Genomic DNA, 21630 nt, shown 5'->3' on the forward strand with positions numbered 1-21630 from the left:
AGACGTGTCATTCCTTTACAGGTTCAAAATTCTGTGTGTTTTCTTAAATACGGAAGCATATCTTTTCGTTATTATACTTTCCGTGTGCCATTTAATGCGCCTTAGTATTTTTGTTTGTGAAATACGATAGAACCTGCAATCATTTTAATATTGCGAAGTCCGAAAATCAATTTAATACTAATTTCCACAAGGAAATATACTTAAACTCACGGTCAGTAACAAATTTTACCGAAAGTTTGCACTCCAAGATAAAACTGTGGGCCGTTGCCTCCTTTCAGAAAAAATTGCATTAACTTGCACAAACGTTCAGAATTAAGTCAGTCATTTAATGAAAGAGGCCCCAGTTTCTTTGCCGTCATTGCTTATCATTCCAATATAAAAATAGTTCACAACCCGAAATTGCATTCCATATTAATTTCAAGTAAAATAATTAAATCCCAACTAACCGACGGTGACGTTAAAAGGTCACCGACCGAGGAGCAATCGAACTGTTAGCCGAAGATGAGTCCGAGACGAGATCGGAAGCCTACCTACAACGGAAGGCATCGCCAGAGAAATGTCTACGCCGCTAAGAAGACAGTCATATTCACCGATTTGGACTTAACGAAGAGGCCGCGACGCTCGGAGCACGGATTTTCTTCAAAGTTTGTACGCTCTTGGCATACTACTTTGACGATTTTGAGAAAATTGCAAGAGCCGTTTTACGCGTCAGTGATGTACCGGTGCGTTGCGAGCCTGAGCACCAGATGGCGGTGGTCGTGCGGTCAGTGTTGAAGCTCTGTAATCGGTGGATTGTTGGATCGAGTCCCGTTCATCTTTCCTTTTTATTTTATATTTTTTTCAACACTGGTCATATTACATCGTACATATTACATTTGAAAGGTAATATCATAAAAATACACGTGTATTTGCATTAAAATTCATTGAATTGCTAAAGTTGTTTGGATGTATATTAATTTTTATTGTTATAAAAGCTACTATACGACTGTCATGCGTGGTTTGCACTAGATTGTCGGAAGAACCATAAATTTTCCAACATGGCAACTAGCTTTGTTTTACCTTAGAAACTCTGAAGATTCCTTGTGCGTGAGGGACAATTACAGTCATTCAATGTAGTAAATACCATTTTCACTTATGTTTCCCCTGTCTGTATGAAAAATATCATCCTGCAGCTTGTAATTGTCTAAGCACATCCGACGAATAATCGTGCAGTACTCTCATATTCTTGAATGTTGTACCGCACTGTATTACTGAATAAAGTTATTTACACCTTTATTCATCGATGTATGACTTGGACTTTCCAAGTTTGTCCCTCGTCGTTAAAACACATATCTGCAGATCGAAGCGTCCAAGTGCAAAGCAGTCCTCGGTAGCTTACCTGATGGCCTGTATTAGGGATTTCAGAAAGAACGACAGGCATACATCTTCAACAAAACTTTATACGTTTCATTGTTTACTTGTCGATAGGTATGATATTTGTTGCGATAATAAAAATTAGCAAGTAACCAATAAAAGTTAATGCAAATATGTGCCTTTCATCGTATTACCTTTGAAATGCAATATGTGTGAAACAACGACTAATATATATGGAGAAAAACATGAATGGGACCGATTACGGAGCTTGAATACTAACCACATAACCGCCGCCATGTCGTGTTCAGGGTCACAACACCTGCAATTTTTTCAGTAGTTGTAACGTTTATGTTTATGCATGCGTGATACTATTTGCTGTGAGCAGAGCACCTGTATGGTCGGCGGACATATCAGCGACGCCTCATCGGCTGCCGTCGACGTACGATGCTCAAAACAGCCACATTGGCTGGCGACAATGTCACGCTACAACAAGCCTGATTTCGCTGGCGACGAGATTATACGAACATACGCAGAGGACTTTATGCGATGAGAAAAGTTTGCTCCAAGGATTCCGTGGTTTATAAGGTCACAGTATCGATCAAATCTTGGATAAGTTCTAAATAAGTTACAAAATTTAATGCCGAGACCCTGTCAAAAAAGTAATTATCTAACCTATCTTTTCCAGGATGAAAACGTAAAAGAAGAGTAATCTGTGTTGGGTAAATTTTCAGATGACGCGACAACTTGACATTACGGTGCAAGTGCAACATCTTCTGCAGGCCATAAGTCACTCACAGGAAAGGCAGATTAAAGAACTGGGAGGGAAAGGAGAAGTAAGGTAAGCGCCGCCGGCATTCCATGCGTTTGAAAAGTGAACAGATCACATCGCACGGATGGGACAGCTTTTTACGGCGCAGAGACCAACAGGTGATATAAAACAAAGAGCAGTTTCGCTGTCGAGGCCTAGAGCATAAATTTATGGCGTAGTACAACAGTTACTTCCGGACAAGGATCCGAGTGCACTGTGCTATACAGAGACCAAAGAAAAACTAGCAAAATGCTTCAGAAGTAAAGTCCTAGTAGTGGCAGCTCGCCATATATTTTACGGATCATACAAGAAACAATAACGAACTCTTAAGAAACAAGTCACTATGCTCCATGGTCTTACCAGAAACTGTAAATTTAGATCTGAAAATCCTGAATGTAATCTGTCATATGTGGACACAGCAGTAAAGGAAATAACACAAGTTCCTAACGCGTAGTTCGAGGAACAACCTAACTAGGTTACATGACCCAACACCAGACCAGTGCTGAGGCACAGTTGGGGCACCGGAGCAGACAAAACAGACATTAAGGCCCCTAAACAAAGGGGCAAACGAAGTTTTTAAAAACAAAATTTCAATGCTCCAGAAACTTTAAACGGAAAAAAGTAAGTAGGAGTACAAAAATCCCTTAAAACGGTCGAAATGCGAGATCAGTTATAAATACAGCAAAGTAAACTAAAATCATGTGTCAATTTCATTACACTTGCTAGGGAAGTATGCTATTACAAAGAACGAAATATTTTAATCGCAGTAAGGAAAGGAATAAGACAGAAGTATGCCCACAAAAAGTACGCAAATTAAGTATAATACATATAACTAAGAAAATCGAAATGTGGATGAAGAATTCGAAAATATGACATGTAAAATAGTATCGAGTGGTGCTAAAGCAGTAACGCTAGACGCAGAGATAAAGGGGAATAGGGTACAACTCTAACTAGCTACGGGTTTTTCCAAAACTATAGTAAATAGGGCAACTCATTAATTTATGTGTTCACCCCAGTGAAGAAATTAAAATCAATCAATTAAAATAAAGGACAATGGGCTGGTAATGCTCATTACAAGAAATCAGTAGTCCAAGCAGATACTTATAGAGATTCAGTCTCAAGCGGCTACAAACCTGATACAACTCGACGTCTTTGCAAAGATCGGGCTTACAGTGCATCATTTAGCAAAGTAGATAAAAGTAACAGATGAGAACGAAGAATGTGCAAAACTTTGTACGAAGTACAGAAGAATTTTTAATGAAACGCCAGGAACGGCTACAGGGTGCAGATAACCTTGAAACCCAACGAAATACCAAAGATTTGCAAGACTAGATCAATACCCCACACAATTCGTTAGAGAGCAAAATAGGAATTAAGTACTTTAGAAAGGAAGGCTATGCCCTTAGTAATAGCAGAAAACCAAATACGAAATGCACATTCTATAATTGATAACTACCCCGTGCTCAGCGCAGAAGACATAATATCAAAATTAGATAAAGATCATGCATTGATTGGACAGACATTTATCTTCAATTGCCACTCAACGAAGAAAGCTACAAAGTCATGCTCATTAACATGTTATCTGGGCTCTATAAAAATAATAGATTACTTTTTGGAATAAATTCTGCTCGGGCATTGTACCTACAGCATTTAATCAGAAAGATTCCGGAGGTAGAAAATTACGTAGATGATGCAGTAGTATCAGGAACACTCAGAATAAACAGTACTGTGTGTTAATAAGGGAAAATGCTCCTTGTTTCAGGAACAAATATAATATATAGATCAAGTACTATCAGGAGATGCTCCACATCCTACCACCAAACTTTTGCAAGCCATCGCAAAGCATTACAGACCGAAAAAATGAAACGTTTGCAATCGATCTCCCAGGAGAAGTTTCAAATGGTGACACTAGCTGCGTTAGTCGCTTCGAGAGAATTCAGCATTGAGGGTGTAGTAGTCGATGGCGACGCAATTTGTGTGTTGCATCGTCAATGTGAGGGTGCGAGGGTTACATTCATCCCTTCAGCAGTCACAACAGCCTATCTGCTACATAATTTGCTTAGAAAAAGGTGAAAAATAGTATTGGACGAAGAATTGTCAAATGGCTTTGCATAAAATGGAAGGTTCTCAGGTAGATTGGTAATGTAAGATCCTAAGAAGCAATTGATAATAGCAGCCGATGCTTCGAATATAGGAACTGATGGTTCAAATGGCTCTGAGCACTATGGGACTCAACTGCTGAGGTCATTAGTCCCCTAGAACTTAGAACTAGTTAAACCTAACTAACCTAAGGACATCACAAGCATCCATGCCCGAGGCAGGATTCGAACCTGCGACCGTAGCGGTCTTGCGGTTCCAGACTGCAGCGCCTTTAACCGCACGGCCACTCTGGCCGGCTATAGGAACTGAGGAAGTGTTATTACACAGAGAGGGAAACGCGGATAAGCCCGTTGTTTTCATATCCAGGAGTTTGCATTCAAAGCAACAGGGCGTACCCGCATGAAGGAAAATAAGATATAGCCCTCATACTTGCTGTAGAGTAATCATATTATTATTAGTAAGGGCGCAAATTTTTGCTTATTTGTAAGGGCGCAAATTTTTGATATAAATCGACCACAGATGTTTAGTAACGATATTCAGTTCTGCTGCGCAGATTCCGATAAAACGTTAACAAAAGTTGCAAAGATACTCAGTATTGCTGTCGGCTTAGAGTTATGACATAGAATGTCATGCTTCCTCAAAACACACCAATAGAGACATCCCACACGTGTACCAACTGAAAGGGGTGGGAATTCTGACGTCTCCCCGTAAGTATGTCCTGTCACACAAGATGCTAACATGGCTACCATTAGACGCGGAAGTAATGGCGGCAGCAGCAGGAAAACATGAAATATGCCGAAAGTGTAATATTTTTATGGAAAGTACATAGTCATTTCCTACGAAACAATTAATGCAACCTGAATTGGTGCACTTCTGTAATCTACTTTATGCATTACTACAGTTGAAAGGAGTCATCTTCCTCATGCACTCAGTAGAAGGAAAGGCGCGAGTAGTCATTTCGGAAACAGAAGTATTAAAACCCTTGCACAGATGGCACTGGGGAATTTACACAACCAAGAAAATCGCAGGATAACACTTTTATTGCAAGAGTATAGAGAAAGCTACAGAAAAAATGTTGCCGGAAATTTCTCACTTCCATAACCAATTCATATTTTCCATGGGCAAAGGTGTCGGAACCTTGGAGCGGAATCCACTTAGACTAAGACGGACCATTCCTAGGAGAACATTGGCTCATACTGCTAGACACCTATACTAGTTTCCCGTACTTCGCAAGAGTGAGAAGCACTGACGAGGCGAAAAGAGTCCAAGTAATGAAGAAGGTATTTTCAGTAGAATGTTTACCTACGACCGTTGTAGCTGACCGCGGTACATAGTTTTCTGCAGGGGAATTTGAAGAATGTGATGCGGAAAACGGAATCCAGCACCTTGTAACCCACCATTCTATCCTAAATCCAATCCTGAGCGTTTCGTCAGGATTTTTTTGGTTACAAATGAGGAAACTAAGCTACTAATACAAAAAGGAGGATGCGCTACCGATGTTTTTAACTGTAGGGCACGGATTTTGTTGGAAAGTCATATTTTTTCTGAATTTTGCGGTTAATTCTCCAACAACTTATGCAGGATGCAGGTAATTTAGTGTAGAAAAATGAATTTTTATTGTGCATATAAAGTCATATTTACAGCTTTAGGGTCATGTTTTGGCCGACTTTGCCAAAAATGCATATACTTGTCATATCTTTAACATACAAGAATAAAAATATGGAAATATTGCTCACATGTTAATGTGAGTGCTGACAGGGTCAAAAATAGACACAATAATTACTACCACACTTTGTCAGTGCTATAATACACAAGCAGCCTAATAGACTAGTCGTAAGACGTTGTTTTGCAGGATTGACAAAACGCTTTCGAAGCCGACGCATGTGGCTTCCGACGTAATAAACATCGCACACGTGGTCACACTACTCACTTTGAATACAAACTCAATCAGGTTCAACATGCCGAAAGTAAAGAGCTCCTACAGCATGAACTTGCGAGGGTTTGTTCATGACTTTGGAGACAAGTTCTTCAGCATTGGCAAGTAAACAATATTTTGTAACCTATGTGAAGTAAAAAGTAGTGCAGAAAAGCGCTTCATGGGCAACAACGCTGCAATATCGCCAAACACGGCAGCTATGTGAAGAGAAGTGCAGAAAATGACAGCAGAAAAACGCTGTTGTTTGAGTAGGCAGGTCCACCTTCAACCGTGGAATCGGTCAAGGACTTGTGTGAGAGGATGATATCTTCCAACATCCCATTGCAGAAGCTTAAGAATCCACGTTTCAGGCAGTATTTGGAGAAGTACTAAACGCATCCCGTTTGAGGTGAATCTACACTAAGAAAGAATTACTTATCCTTCTGCTAGAGGAGGAGCTTAACAAAATACGAATTAGTGTTGTTGATGAAAATGTCTGGGTGTCCATAAATGAAGTCCCCGATGTGGAGGGCTGATAGGTTGCAAATTATGTTGTTGGTGTTCTAAACGTTACGAAGGTCTCGAAAAAATAAACAGCTCGACATTGGCCATTTTGTGTGACAACTCTCAGAAGCTACTGTGGCCGGATGGCGTGAACAGAGGTAACGTTTTGCTGTTAGTAACAGGGGGGCTTCTTAAATGTCTAAAGCAGCCAAGAGGTTTTTGATTCTCTACCCCAGCATGCACATGCGTTGCACATAGTTGCAGAAGAGACGCGGTCAAATTACCGTGATGTGACCAAATTAACATCCTGAAACCTTTGCTAGGGATGCAGAAATTCAGGCAACAAACACCTCCACTGACTGTCTCCACTCAGCCTGTTCTTACGATGGGGTTCTTGGCTTAATGCTACTAAGTATTACTGCACTAACTAACCCTGAATAAAGACTAATGAGCTTGATGGGGATGGACCAAATGCTGTCAAATCTGTGTAAAAGGTCTTTACAGACACCTTGCCTGGAAACGTGGCAGACATGAACGCCAAGTTTCCAGTAATATCGCGAGCCTTCGCACGACTAGAAGCTGCCGGTACTCCAGTGCGTGACGCCCAGGATATTGCAGATTGAGCTAGATCGAGTTCGTGGTCAAGTGATTGAAAAAGTGAATAACAAACTGCAAAGTGTTCGTTCCCCAACAGAATCCCGAATATTCTAAACTGTGTAAAATTAGTGAGAGTGTTCTTGGGTATTCCACAACATTTCAAGACAGTGAACCAACCTGGCTTGCAGTGACCTCGCCGCCTTTAAATGCGATTCTGTAACGACCTGTGATGTGGAGACGAGCTTCTCCAGGTACAAAACTATCCTCCAGCGACAACCGTAAGTATTTGAACATGGGAAGCCTGAAAGTGCACCTTGTCAGCGAGTGCTACTGTGCAGAACTTTTTTTTGTCACATGCAGACTCTTCGAAAATAAGTGCTAGTTAGTTTCAGACACTGCAGAAAGTAAGCATAATACACACGATTTATTCAGAATGAATTCTGTGTCACATGGTATAAAAAGATCGACAAGAATGTTTTTAAATAATTTTATGTAAAGTCATATTTTTAAGGTCATATTTATGCAAGTTTTAGGACATAAATGATATCATATTTCGCTGTTTTTAGGTCATTAAGATCCGGACCCTACTGATCTACAGAAACCTTTCTCATGAATGAAGGACCGAACGGAGACTTTCTATGAGAGGAAAATTGTACTTCCCCTAACAGCACTTTGTAAGCATGAAGCAACCGGTGCAAGAGAGAATGAAATTAGAAATCGCAATTTCAACATTGACTATAAAATAATATATGCAGAGGTGGATCGAGGGAAAAAAATACTGTATCTAGCGACAGTGATATGTAAACTGAGTAACGTGACGTATGTCATAATGGCTGAAACTGTTGTTACCTGCCGTAAGCACGTGGACCCGTTGAAGCCGCCACATGATAACGGTTTCCAATCCAGAGGCTACAAAACTTTTTGTGTTACAGCTCTGCGACAGTGGGTCTACCCCAGGGGTGGCAGGAGGAGTCACGGGGCAACAGCTGTCCACCAGTGGTGAAGCCCCACAGCAACCACAACACATGCGGGCTGAGCTGAGCCCAGCCTTTGCAGTGCAGAAGTCACCATGGAGGTGAATATGGTCCACATTTAGCAGTACCAATATATGAAGATTTTAAAATTAGCATAAACAGTTTTGTGGTTACTGATCAGACCTCATCCTCAGACCGTATTGATAAGCGGTGGTGGCGTTACGAAGTCCACGAACGTCAACTGCTGAAAAGAAGAAGATACTCCTCTGCTCTCCTTTGCGGTGGGTGTAGGGGGGGGGGGTGAGGGGGGGATGTTGTCACCCCGAGTCGCGTATCCGCAACTTCGCTGCTGGACAGTCCACCCTCCAGCAACTCAGACCCGCATAGGGTCAGCCTACTCTCCAGGCGGAGCAAGGTCACTGCTAGTTAATCGAGCGACCGACAAAAGAGGTCCGAGCATGAAAGGGTACAGTACCGCCCGACATTAAAAATAGGTACAACATTATTCGTTATTCTCGTCAGAACAACATATTTTTTTGTAATAATAACTCAATTTCACTTAATACACCGAAGCCGGATACCAGTGTAGGAAAGAAGGACAATTTATTTATTTAACTGATCACATGTGCACTCCCACAAAATAAATCCCTACATCCAGTTTGGTGAGATCTGTGAAATGAATGAATGTATGGTCGTCTGCTAACCGCAGATAGTGAATGTGCAATATATGATCATCTTTGAGACGGTCCTTTGGTCATCTTTGGTGGAACGGCCATGTTTCAGCACTCTGGCGCTGGACCTTGTGTTGGTAAGACCTGTCTTAGGTGTGCTCCGTAAAGACAAAGAGTTGAGGGAATGGTATGGATGTGAAATACTTAAGAGTAGCTTGGAATAATAATTTCTCTATTTCAGGAACTTTTGGGGGGAGAATGAAATGACAGGCAGGTAATATTAAGGGGATCGTACTAATCTTCGGAAGTGACCAACCGTCACAGTGAAACCACGTGTAGCAATAAGTTGAAATACTTCTGAGTGCTAAAGTTAAGCTGAATTACTGGCGTGTGTACTATAAGTTGGAAATATTTAAGAAATGGCGTGTGCAGGACTAGAAATTAGAGACGAGTACTTCCATGTGCTGAGTACTGTGTGAATCTCAATCTGTGTATGAGACAAAGGATAAAGAGAAGTACTCATCCATGGTATCAGTTGAGGACTCGCGTGTGTGATGAATATGTTCTTAATATTACTTTGCGTGCTATGTTTCCTTGTGACGCTTGATTCAGACTATAATACTCTGAGAGAGAAGCAAGGTGAGTCAGCCGTCTATCCAGCAACGCCACTTGGCTTGCATTGCACAGGAAGACGTGCATATATCGTTAAGAGTTCGTAGTAGGAAAGAAAATTTACGAAGTGGGGCAGTGTCGTGTGAAACTGGGATGAATACTGATTGAAGTGGGAAAGCTGAAAGTGATAATGTTGTGACCATTCCTTGTGTCGTATTCCATGTTGCAGTGTGGTGTATGTCATGTGATTTAAGTATGTGTGGTTTGCATGGGAGAACAGCAAGGTAGGTTCAGAGGCAGTGGGTTATTCATGTTCCTTTTTGTACCGCTCGGTCTGGAGTAAAATTTCTTGATGATGGGTGTGAGAGTCGAAGTGTGAGATATAGCAAAAGATCCACCATCCTATCCAGAAAGTGCACTGTAGCGTTAGATAATTACGACACCATAAGATAGAGAATCACTAATGTAAAGGCATGCCCACTGGGCGGAGTTTCTCATGTGTAATTGTTGTATAAAATGTAATGGTGTGTGTAGGTTATCTTTGAACCATAATAGAATTTATCGGAATAAAAAAGATAGTGAAAAGAAAAAGATTGGTGGCCTTGTTCTTCAAATGTATGTAGTCTTGATACCCAGAATTTATAATGTGTGCGCCATTCATATTCAGTGCGATGGCCATGTGTTAGTCAAAGCCGTTGGGTAAGAAAGAAATGTGGTATTGCCAGAGCGTAGTGAACAATCCGTTTCCGTTGCGTAATATTCAAACAGGAGAATAATTTGTAGCTTAATTGTGGGTACTAGAGCTCATAATCAGTCATCGATGTTACACGAGAAATAACAACAAATCCACTCGCTTGGCAGACCACTCTCCGTGCAGGCCTGACTGCTTGATGCCACAGTATGAGCAAGGCATGTGGGTGCCTCTCAAAGAGGGCTATGTTGCACGGTAGTTATGTCGGACAAGTAGGGCGCAGTTTCATATACTGTGCAAACCAGGATATAGGCCACGATCTGTGGCATAACAGGACGTTGAAGCTCCCCCCTGGAGCTCACTGGCCGAAAAGCATCGACCTGCTCGCTGAAAGAATCGAAACGCATGCTGACGAGTTCGACGTGGAATCAGCGGCAATGCAAGGCATCGCTACGAGCAGTGTATGTTGGCGTGAGCGTAACCGTATTCACCGATTTGGTCCTTTGTTTCAGAATGGTGCACTAGCACTAGTTAGTACTGTTTTTAGAACATTCACAGCCGGCCGCGGTGGCCGAGGGGTTCTAGGCACTTCAGTCCGGAACCACGCGACTGCTACGGTCGCAGGTTCGAATACTGCTTCGGGCATGGATGTGTCTGATGTCCTTAGGTTAGTTAGGTTTAAGTAGTTCTAAGTTCTAGGGGACTGATGGCCTCAGATGTTAAGTCCTATAGTCCTCAGAGCCATTTGAACCATTTTAGAACATTCACATGAGCGTTGAGTATTCGTGCTATAGAATAAATCATTGTCTGGACAGAGACATTTGTAGTTATCTCAGCAGTTTTTATATTTATATGTATGCGGACCTGATATTGTTTGTTTGGAGTAACGGACTTGTCTGCACATACACATTGCCGCAACCTCGTAGGCTATTGTCGACGTTCAGCAGTCACTGTAACCACATTGATTGCCAGTGAAGTGAAGGTACGAGAAAAGGAACCCTTGCCCTTGGAAGTAAAATAAGTTGGAATATCTGATCACTTCCAAACCTCGCGCTTCACTGTACGCACACGGCGGTGACAATCAGCTGCGACCTGCTTGCTCTGCAGGAGACGTACCACGTGACGAAGAGTCGTGTTCGTTGCACGAGGTGTAAACGCAAGGCGAGCTTCCATACGCACGGTCCATGGTGTGGGTCTATGCAGCATCAAAGTCGACTATCCCAATTGCGGACGGACCTGTTTCTCACAACTTTTGCTGCAGTCGGACGAAAACGGAATGTGACAGACTCGAGGATCAAGAAAACACTCACGATATACGCACTTTGTAGCTCTAGCATTACGCACAGTACCGTGAAACGGGAGCGTTGAAAGTGATTCTATCTTCAAATTTACTTTATATGCAAACGGTACATTTCCGGACATGGCTTCCTTATCAAAACTTTATCTTTAAATCTCATCTACAACTCCTAGAAGCCTGTAGTAGAAACTGTGGCTGTATTTCTGTACAAAGACAGCAGTCTGAAAAAGTACAGCCTCGCTGCTACTGTCACAGCGGAAGAAGATTCCCACCAGAGAGTTACAAGAACTGCTAAGCTTCATCACATGTGTTTCCTTGCTCTTGATCTAGCTTGGTATCCCTGTACATCACTTTTCACGCTCCATAACTCTGGTCATAGATGTATCACATGTACTGTAAGTGAACGTAGAATAGTACCTGTACACGTAATCTGTCTTTAAGAATACTCCTGACAATGTTAACATTGTTATTCTTGAAGAATCAAGTTTGCCAAGATCTCTAGCAATTATTTTTAATTCGAGGAGCTGCTTCGGCAGATCTACGCTGTCATAATCGGATCTTGTAACGTTATCAGTTGTGCATCCTTTTTACAGTAGTAAATGTCACATAGTGATGCGTCAAACAAAACGTGACAGGGAACAGTAGCACCTCACAAGTAAATTAACACACAATTAAAACATGTAACATGTTGTGCTGATGTCCCAGCATAAACTAATCGCTTCCATTACTAATTACTGACTAGTGTATGCTGAGAAGTGAGTACAATATGCGTGTTTTAATTGTGTGTTCTTTTATTTGTGACATGCTGATGTTCCCTGCGACGTTTTCTTTGACGCAACGTCATTATATGACTTTTAGTATCGTAAAGCGCATGCACATGTAATATTGTTACAAGATCTGATGATGATAGCGTAGATCTGTCGAAACCGCTGATCGTAATAAAAATAATTACTAGCGGTCTTACCAGACTTGATTCTTCACGAATAATATAACTTTAGGATCGTCCCCAGACTGACGCAATGTAAAACATATATAATGTTAACACTATAGGTGCCGCTTATGTTGCGTGTGAACGTGGAGCGGTATCTCTGTATATTTTACGACAATTCTGGCCAATGAAACATCGCATGGGCGTGCATAATCACTTACATAAAAAACGGCAATTTTAAGAGTCTTCCGCCCCACCCCGCTGCATAAATTTCTGTGGGTGCCCATATCCCCACGATCAAAAAACAAAGTACCAGAATGGGGAACGTAATACTACCAAGTCGTCGTGTATCTATTATACCATGTCTTGGCACTGTAATTCTTTCGCAGACGAAATTTAGAAGTGCTGTCTCACTTTAAAGTATCTGAGATATAATTAAGGAAACATACTATGCAATAGTAGGTGCACTAAACGACAGCCCGCATCTCGTGGTCGTGCGGTAGCGTTCTCGCTTCCCACGCCCGGGATCCCGGGTTCGATTCCCGGCGGGGTCAGGGATTTTCTCTGCCTCGTGATGGCTGGGTGTTGCGTGCTGTCCTTAGGGTTAGTTAGGTTTAAGTAGTTCTAAGTTCTAGGGGACTGATGACCATAGATGTTAAGTCCCATAGTGGTCAGAGCCATTAACTAAACGACAATATCGTAGTTGTTAATGTGCACGTAAACATAAATATCTATATATTTTTATTCATAATGTTGCATTAATTAATTTTTTAAAACATCGTACTTCGAGGCCTTTCCTCGCATTTTCTGAATAACAAATCATACCATTCAGTCTTAACATCTTTGTTTTGCACTCATCTGCCCTAAGGTCACTCAGTGCCGACAACAACTTATAAATTTCGATGCACTCTAATCATAACGCTCTTCCGCCTTGATTTCAGCTCATTTTCCACGTCTCAACGACGACGAACGACGAACACAATGTTATCCACAAGCAGTAGCTCGCAAGAAACTGTCAAGGATATTGTCAATACTGCCCACAAACGGCACGATATTTCCGGGCAGCGGAATATATTACTTCTCAAGCTCTCGGCTTCATCCTAGATGTTCATTGTTGTAGCGCCTCAGGAAATATGCGCAATATTATTGACCGTCTAGCGGACGCTTAAAAAAATCTTAATATCTTTGCTTTTTCTTTCCTTTACGCGATTTTAAGATTCGTTTTATTCTGTCTTTCCTTCTGGCTCAAGATTAATTAATGGCAAATACTATTAACAAAATTTCGCTTTGAAACTTCCCCTTCTAAAAATAGCAATGACTGTGCTGGTAAACTTCTACGTTATTTGATTTTCAAACAGTTGAGCAAAACTGAACGTACTCAGACAGTTCTCTCTTTACTTATTCTGATCGTCACTAAACTGACACACAATAATTTTTAGCACAATGCAACCTGACCAACTTTAGGGCCTGAAGTTAAACAGTTCAAGTAAAATTCTACTCCTCAGCTGTTGGCAAACGTATCTCACTGGCGTATCTTAAATGAATGGTCAGTCGCCACAATAACTCTACAGTTAATGATAATTCTGTACAAAACTGGCCTCAGTTGTTCCGATAGGATGCAGTTGTTAAAAAATTCCGTCTTTAACCTAAGTTGCAATAGTTCGGATACATGATGTACGACGGTAAGCCGAAAAGTAATGCATACGCGCTTATAGGACACCAACAAAAGCAATTAGAAAGGTTGGGCAAAAAGTTGCAGCATTCCAATTGGCGCTGTTTGTTCTCGCCTAGCCATCGTACACAGATTTTACGGTGTCCTAATTGCACAATGATGAGACCGACACTTCCCTTGAATATTCCAATATGGTTTGTGATACGCTTCTGAGTGATTCGCCGGACATTCTCAATCAAATTGTCAACGATTTTGAGATATTTACCGTCTGCAGTTGTGATCGGACGTCCACTGCGTGTTTCAACAGATGTGTCTCTTCCAGGCTCGATACCACGAAATTCTGCTGTCCATCGATTTGCATTAGACCTATCAACAGCATTGTCACCATAAAATGACTATGAACAAAGATGAATCTCATTAACAGTCACTTTTACAGCAATTAAAAATTCGATAACAGCAGGCGCTGCAACTCGCGGTGACGGACACTTGAACATGTCTCCGTACTTCCGCTACTCGAAATACACTGGACTAACGCAACGCATTCAAACTGCGCATGCGTATAGGGGGGGGAAGTTGCCTTCCACATACCACCTAGCGTGTTTGTGGAGGTCGTTTAGGTCGCGTTCTAGAATTATATATGTGCCTTACTTTTCAGTGTAGGCTCGTTGCTCACACGAAGTATTTAATGCTATCGACAAGGTATTTCAAACTGATTCCGTATTTCTAGATTTTCAGAAGTCATTCGACACCGTACCTCACAAGTGGCTTCTAATAAAAATGCATGCCTAAGGAATATCGTCTCAGTTACGCGTCTAGACTCCAGATTTATTGTCAGAGAGGTAAACAGTTCAAAGTAGCTGCTGATGTAAAGTCATCGAGTAAAACAGAAGTGATTTCTGGCGTTCCCCGAGGTAGTGTTATAAGCCACCTGCTGTTCCTTATCTATATAAAATATTTGGGAGACAATCTGAGCTGCCGTCTTAGGTTTTTTGCAGATCGTCTAACAATGTCATCAGAAGATGAAAGCAAATTGCTAAACGATTAAGGTAAGACATCTGCACGGTGCGAAAATTGGAAATCAGTCGAATCTAAAGGCCATATATTCAACTAAATTCGTAGGAATTACAATTAGGGGGAGCACATAGAAAATGCTGTGGGGAAGGCGAACCAAGAATAGCGTTTTATTGGCAGACCACTTAGAAAATGCAACAGATCTGCTAAAGAGACTGCCTACACTATGCTTGTCCATCGTGTTTAGGAGTACTTTTGCACAGTTTGGGAACTTTACCAGATAGGGTTAACAGAGTATATTTAGGTAGTTGAAAGAAGGGTAGCACGTTTTGTATTATAGAAAAGTAGGATGATTCAGTAGCTTGTGCTTCACTACTCATTTTCTGTTGAATGTCACACATTTTACTCGTTCTTTTCACTAGAAAATGAAAACTTACCCAGAACTTACTGAATCATCCTACTATAATCCACAATTCAGGTCTAACCCACTTAGAAAAATTAATAACAAATTTTCAAAACTAATTATTTTTTCATACAAAAGATGAATGTAAGAAAATAAAATTTAATATTGTTTTAGAAAAGATGAATGTAGAAAATAAATAAAATTAATTATGGGAATGTAAGAAATTTTTATAATTTGTGATGTCTGTAGGCTAATGTATCTATTTTATATTCCAAAACATATGTATGTCATCGAGGTCTATCCATGGTCTAGGGGCACAGTCCGCTGTTAGCAGCGGTGGGGCAAGGTCGTCGTGCCTGTGTCCCCCTGTTAGCGCACCGCGCGCGCGAGTGTTTACTGTTTACCTTCCGCTGCGGCGAGTGACACGCGTCCGTGTCTCGGTAGTGCCATGGCGCACTCGTATCGCAAGTCCACCATTAAGATCACTTTTCAAGCGGACTATGCAAGACCTCGAGCACTTGACATTGAACGTTTCATCCGGGAAGAACTTCATATTGCACCTCAAGACATCATTGGGATCCACTTTTCTATAACACAAAGTGTCGTCTACATAAAAATGATCAATGACAAGGCGTGCACTGATGTTGTGTGCCGACACGCTCATGGACTTAAATTCAAGCATTCTGATGGCCACGTAGGAACTGTCACGATCGATCACGCTGGATTAGGCCTTCGCACTCTGAGGGTCTTCGAGCTGCCATTCGAAGTCCCGCCAGATGTTGTGATGACAGCTTTCAAACCATACGGCCACGTGCTAAGCCACTTGGCTGAAAAATGACAAACGTTTGAAACGTATCCCGTCTTAAATGGAGTGCGACAAATTAAGATTGAACTGACGAAGCATGTGCCATCCTATTTAGTAATTGGCGGCTGCAGAGCCATTGTCATGTACGACGGACAACCGAGTACTTGCGCCGGCTGTGGCCAGGAAGGACATGTCCGATCGGCCTGCATTCAACGCCGACTGACTCAGACACCGGTTGGTGAAGTTCCATCCCCGGCGACGCCTACTTCACTCCCCATCACGTATGCAGCGGCTGCAACCGCAACAGCTGTTCCTGCCCAGGATCGTAACACCTTATTGCAGTCAGTGGTCGATGACAGTGTGGCGGACAGCATATCCCCCTCTACGACGTCATCGGCAGCCTTGCCTCAAGACGGTGATCAATTGTGCCACCGAGACGAGCCTAAAGAGAAGATGGAAGTAGAAACTGAAATTGTCCCGACCTCTGCCTTCCTACCAATGGAGACCGCATCACATGATTATCGCCCGCACTCTGACACAGAACAACATGTCCGGAAACAACGGTCTCCTCGAAAACGCAAGAAACGGCGCCATACGCCATCCGATGATTGCCTGCTTCGGATGTGTGACCCGGACGAACAATCGGCCTCGGACGACAATCAGGACTCTACCACCACAACTCACCCTTCCCGTCACGATGCTACGGCGGATACAATTTCTGAGCCTCAGTCTGACAACATCACTTCTGCTACTGAACATGCGCGCGAGCGCTCTACTGACAGCACTCATCAACAGTTACCAATTGCTGCATCTGATTCTTGGGCGGATGATGTCGAGGATGAGCCACAGCAACAGGAGGATGCCGAAGGCAGAGATGCTCCCGCGGCTGTACCCAGCACCGACCAACAACAGTGACTACGGCTGTATCGTCAGCCTCTGTGGGGCCGCCCCTGCCGCCCACACCTGGCCTCCTACACAAGTTGCCGACCTGGCTGACCAAACGTACCGTCTAGCGACGATTAACATCAACAACATACGTGCCCGACATAAACTAAAGATGCTACAAGACCTGCTCAACGCAGCAGACATCGACATTGCGCTCCTTCAAGAGGTGTATGTCGCAGACTTCAAGGGACCCTATGGCTACAAGACTTGGGTCTCACAAGCGTCTGCCAATGGCAGTGGTGTGGCGATCCTCCTCCGCGAAGGTATATCCGCAGAAGACGTCGAGTATCTCCCTGACGCCAGAGGCATGGCTCTTACTATCCAAGGAGTCAAACTTATTAACATCTATGCACCGTCAGGATCTGGTCGGCGTCGCGAACGATCCACCTTTTTCGCTCATACAATCACGCCCCTCTTTATGGGCCGTCAGGACGCCTTGATAATGGGAGGGGACTTTAACTGTAGCCAAGCACCTAAGGATCAGTTACCACACCATCCTCCCTGCGCAGAACTTACGACAATTATAAATAATCTTCAATTGGTGGACTCGTGGGAACATGTTTGTGGCGATCGGCCCGGATTTACTCACTACACCAGCCATTCCTCCAGCCGCATCGACCGGATTTACATCTCGCGCTCCATAGCTGTGGAGACAAGAGCTGCCGAAGTTTGGCCCACAGCTTTTTCTGACCACGAGGCCTACATCTGCGCTATTACCCTCGGCCGCCAGAAGGTATGGCACAGCCGTGGTCTTTGGAAGTTGAACGTCGCCCACCTCGCTTCTCAGGAATGCCGCCGCCTTATAGAGAACACGTGGGACTCATGTAGCCGCCGGCGTGGTACCTACCGGTCTACATTGTCGTGGTGGTTACTCTGCGCCAAACCAGCCCTCCGGAAGACCTTGATAGGCTACGGCCGAGATGTTGCAGCATGGAAGAGACATACCATGGACTTTTACTACAGCATCTTAAGAGAATGTACAACACTGCCGTACTCATCTGCACGGCAGGTGACGGTGAACCGTGCCAAGGCACAGATCATCAGACTAACACGTTGCCACCTTGAGGGTGCGATCGTCAGAGCGTGCACTCAAGACAGAGTGGCCCAGGAGGAACAGTACATGTATCACGTCATTGCAGAACGACGACGCCGACGCAGGACACTGATCCAAGCTATCACGACGGAAGACGGACGACGCCTTGATACCCAGCGCGACATAGGAAACGCCCTTCATGCTCACTACACTAGGCTATACTCGGAACGTCGACATCCCCCAGAGGTGATCGCCGCAGTCTCTCAACTCACTTATGGTTCGATCTCTCCGACAGCGGCGGCGGATTTGACAGCAGATGTAACGGAAGAGGAAATCATTGAAGCAATACAGGCTGGGGCTGCTCATAAGTCCCCGGGACCTGATGGCCTTCCTGTGGAATTTTACCGGACGTATCAACAATTACTGGCACCAGCATGGACTGATATTTGCCGCGATCTTATGTCTCCCACGACGCAGATACCTGGGGCCTTCCTAGAAGGACTGATTGTGCCTATACACAAACCACGAGGCGGATCCAGGATCAGTGACTATCGGCCCTTGACCTTACTCAACAGTGACTTGAAGATTTTCATCCGGCTTCTGGCGGCACGCCTAAAGCGATCTGTACGATGTGCTGTGTCGCAGGACCAGGCATCGTTAGGTGGTGACCATAATATTCGCACTGCATTGTGCCGATATAGAGATATGATCGCGCTCGCCAAAGCTCGCCAACTGCCAGGAGTTTTGGCCTCACTCGACTTTAGCCAGGCCTTTGACAGAGTCGACCACACATTTTTGATGGAGGTACTGCGACACATGGGGTATCCGGACGTCATAGTTAATGTACTGATGCGTCTCCTACGCGGCGCGACGTCCAAGGTGTTATATAATGGCCGTCTTACGCCGCCGGTACAGATCCAGCGATCGGTGCGACAAGGCTGCCCTCTTTCGGCGATATTGTACGCTCTCGTCTTGGAACCACTCCTCCGACAACGCCTGACTGGAATATCCCTTGGTGGACACACTTTTTGCTGCACTGCCTATGCGGATGATCTGGTACTCCTTCTTCGCAATAATGACGAAGTTCGTGCAGCACTGGCGTGGGTGGCGACCTACGGCGCGGCATCGGGGAGCCATCTCAATCTCCACAAATCACACGCCCTGTCTATAGGCAGAGGCCTGCCCGACGAGAGTGTCGCACCGCTAAGAATCAGTGACACAATCCGCTGTCTTGGCATTGATTTCGCATCTGATATGAAGCGTTCAACAGCCATTAACTACAGGCGTTTATTGAATCAGATGAGAGCAGGAATAAGTGACCACCGTCTGCGACATCTAGACCTCCTGCAACGGACACGATATGCTAACGTCTATTTGGCGTCACGTATCCCCCATTTTGCACAGATACTCCCCGTACCACCTACCCTGGCTCACCGCATGTTGGCGGTTTTGGGATCCTTTGTTAATACGGGCATGTTATTTAAGATTCGTTACGAGTCCCTAACCCTCCCGAGGAGCAGAGGGGGTTTAGGCCTTTGTCATGTTCAGAACAGAGCGAAGGCCCTGTTCGTCAGCTGTCACCTGCAACTGTGGCGACGAAGTCCGACGTGCCTCACAAGTCTCTTACTGGAGGCCTTACGACCAACCTCACTCGCACCCCCTGTGATGATATCGGACATCCCAGCACCTTTCTTCTACATTAGCCAGTTCTTCCTTGAGTTAAGCTACATCCGCACCGCACTACTACCCACACGCTTGATGATGACGAGGGCGATATATGCTGCCATGCAAATGAACAGGACGCCGAATGTGATTGAAAGCAAACACCCCACTACAAAGTGGCGCGCTGTGTGGCAGGCAGTGAATGCCACCACCCTTGATACTGACGTGCAATCTGCATGGTACGTAACTGTTAATGGGAAACAGTTGTGCCAGTCCCGCCTACATCACATCCACCTAGCTGATTCACCCTTGTGTGCCACATGCCAAGTGATTGACACGGATGAACATCGTTTCGAATGCGGGTCGGCAAAGGACGTTTGGTATTTGGTGCGTCAGATATTGGCTTTTCTCACACGCACGACTCCCGACAGGATAACTACCCGATCACTTCTTTTCCCCGATGAAATTTATTTCCCAAGAGCAAAAACGAACTCTGTGACGTGGATCAGCGGCCACGCTGTTCACTACCTCTTCGGTAATGGCGAAAAGACAGTACCCGATTTTTGGTATTACCTCAACGAACGACATTGTGCGATCGTCAGGAACCCTAAATATAGGCAATATTTTTCTAATTTTCTTTGGAGCGTATTCCATAATCCGCCTCACAGCTGGATTATCGATGGCATGAGAAGATAACCATAGCACCTCTTCCCAATTCCTTTTTTTTATGAGATTTGAACAACACAACAACGAGAAGACAGTCATCGAAAAATTCGCAGCGGGCTATAGTATGGAGCATCCTTTGTCGTAACGGGACGACTTCCTATTATTCTGTTTATGTAGCCGAAGAGGAACGGCCTTCCTTTCACCATTTGTATAAAAATAAAATAACATAAAATAAAAAAAAGCAGAAAAACCAACCTTCCAAAATCATTTTTCCCTTTTTTTTCATTTTTGATATTTAAAAAAAAGGAAAAAGAAGGACAAAGAAAAAAAAGGGGTAGCGTCTTTGTTTCATAATCAAAACGTCTTCAGTCCCGGGTTCGATCCCCGCCACTGCCTAAATTTTGATAAATAATCAACATTGGCGGCTGAAGACTTCCGGCATAAGAAGTCAGCCTCATTCTGCCAACGGCCTTGCCAAAGAGGGCGGAGGAGCAGATAGAGGTTCAGGGCACTCTCTTGTCCTAGGGGTGGGAAATTGCCCCTAAAGGCGGAAGAATCAGCAATGATCAACGGCATGAGGATGCAGAAGGCAATGGAAACCACTGCATTAAAGACACGTAACGTGTATCCACAGGAAATGTGGCCTGTAATTGAAGAAGTGTCATGATGATCTCCCCATTGGCAAAAGATTCCGGAATAGTCCCCCATTCGGATCTCCGGGAGGGGACTGCCAAGGGGGAGGTTACCATGAGAAAAAGATTGAATAATCAACGAAAGGATAACGTTCTACGAGTCGGGGCGTGGAATGTCAGAAGCTTGAACGTGGTAGGGAAACTAGAAAATCTGAAAAGGGAAATGCAAAGGCTGAATCTAGATATAGTAGGGGTCAGTGAAGTGAAGTGGAAGGAAGACAAGGGTTTCTGGTCAGATGAGTATCGGGTAATATCAACAGCAGCAGAAAATGGTATAAAAGGTGTAGGATT

The sequence above is a fragment of the Schistocerca cancellata genome, chromosome 9 (assembly GCF_023864275.1).
Source record: "Schistocerca cancellata isolate TAMUIC-IGC-003103 chromosome 9, iqSchCanc2.1, whole genome shotgun sequence".
NCBI lineage: Eukaryota > Metazoa > Arthropoda > Insecta > Orthoptera > Acrididae > Schistocerca > Schistocerca cancellata.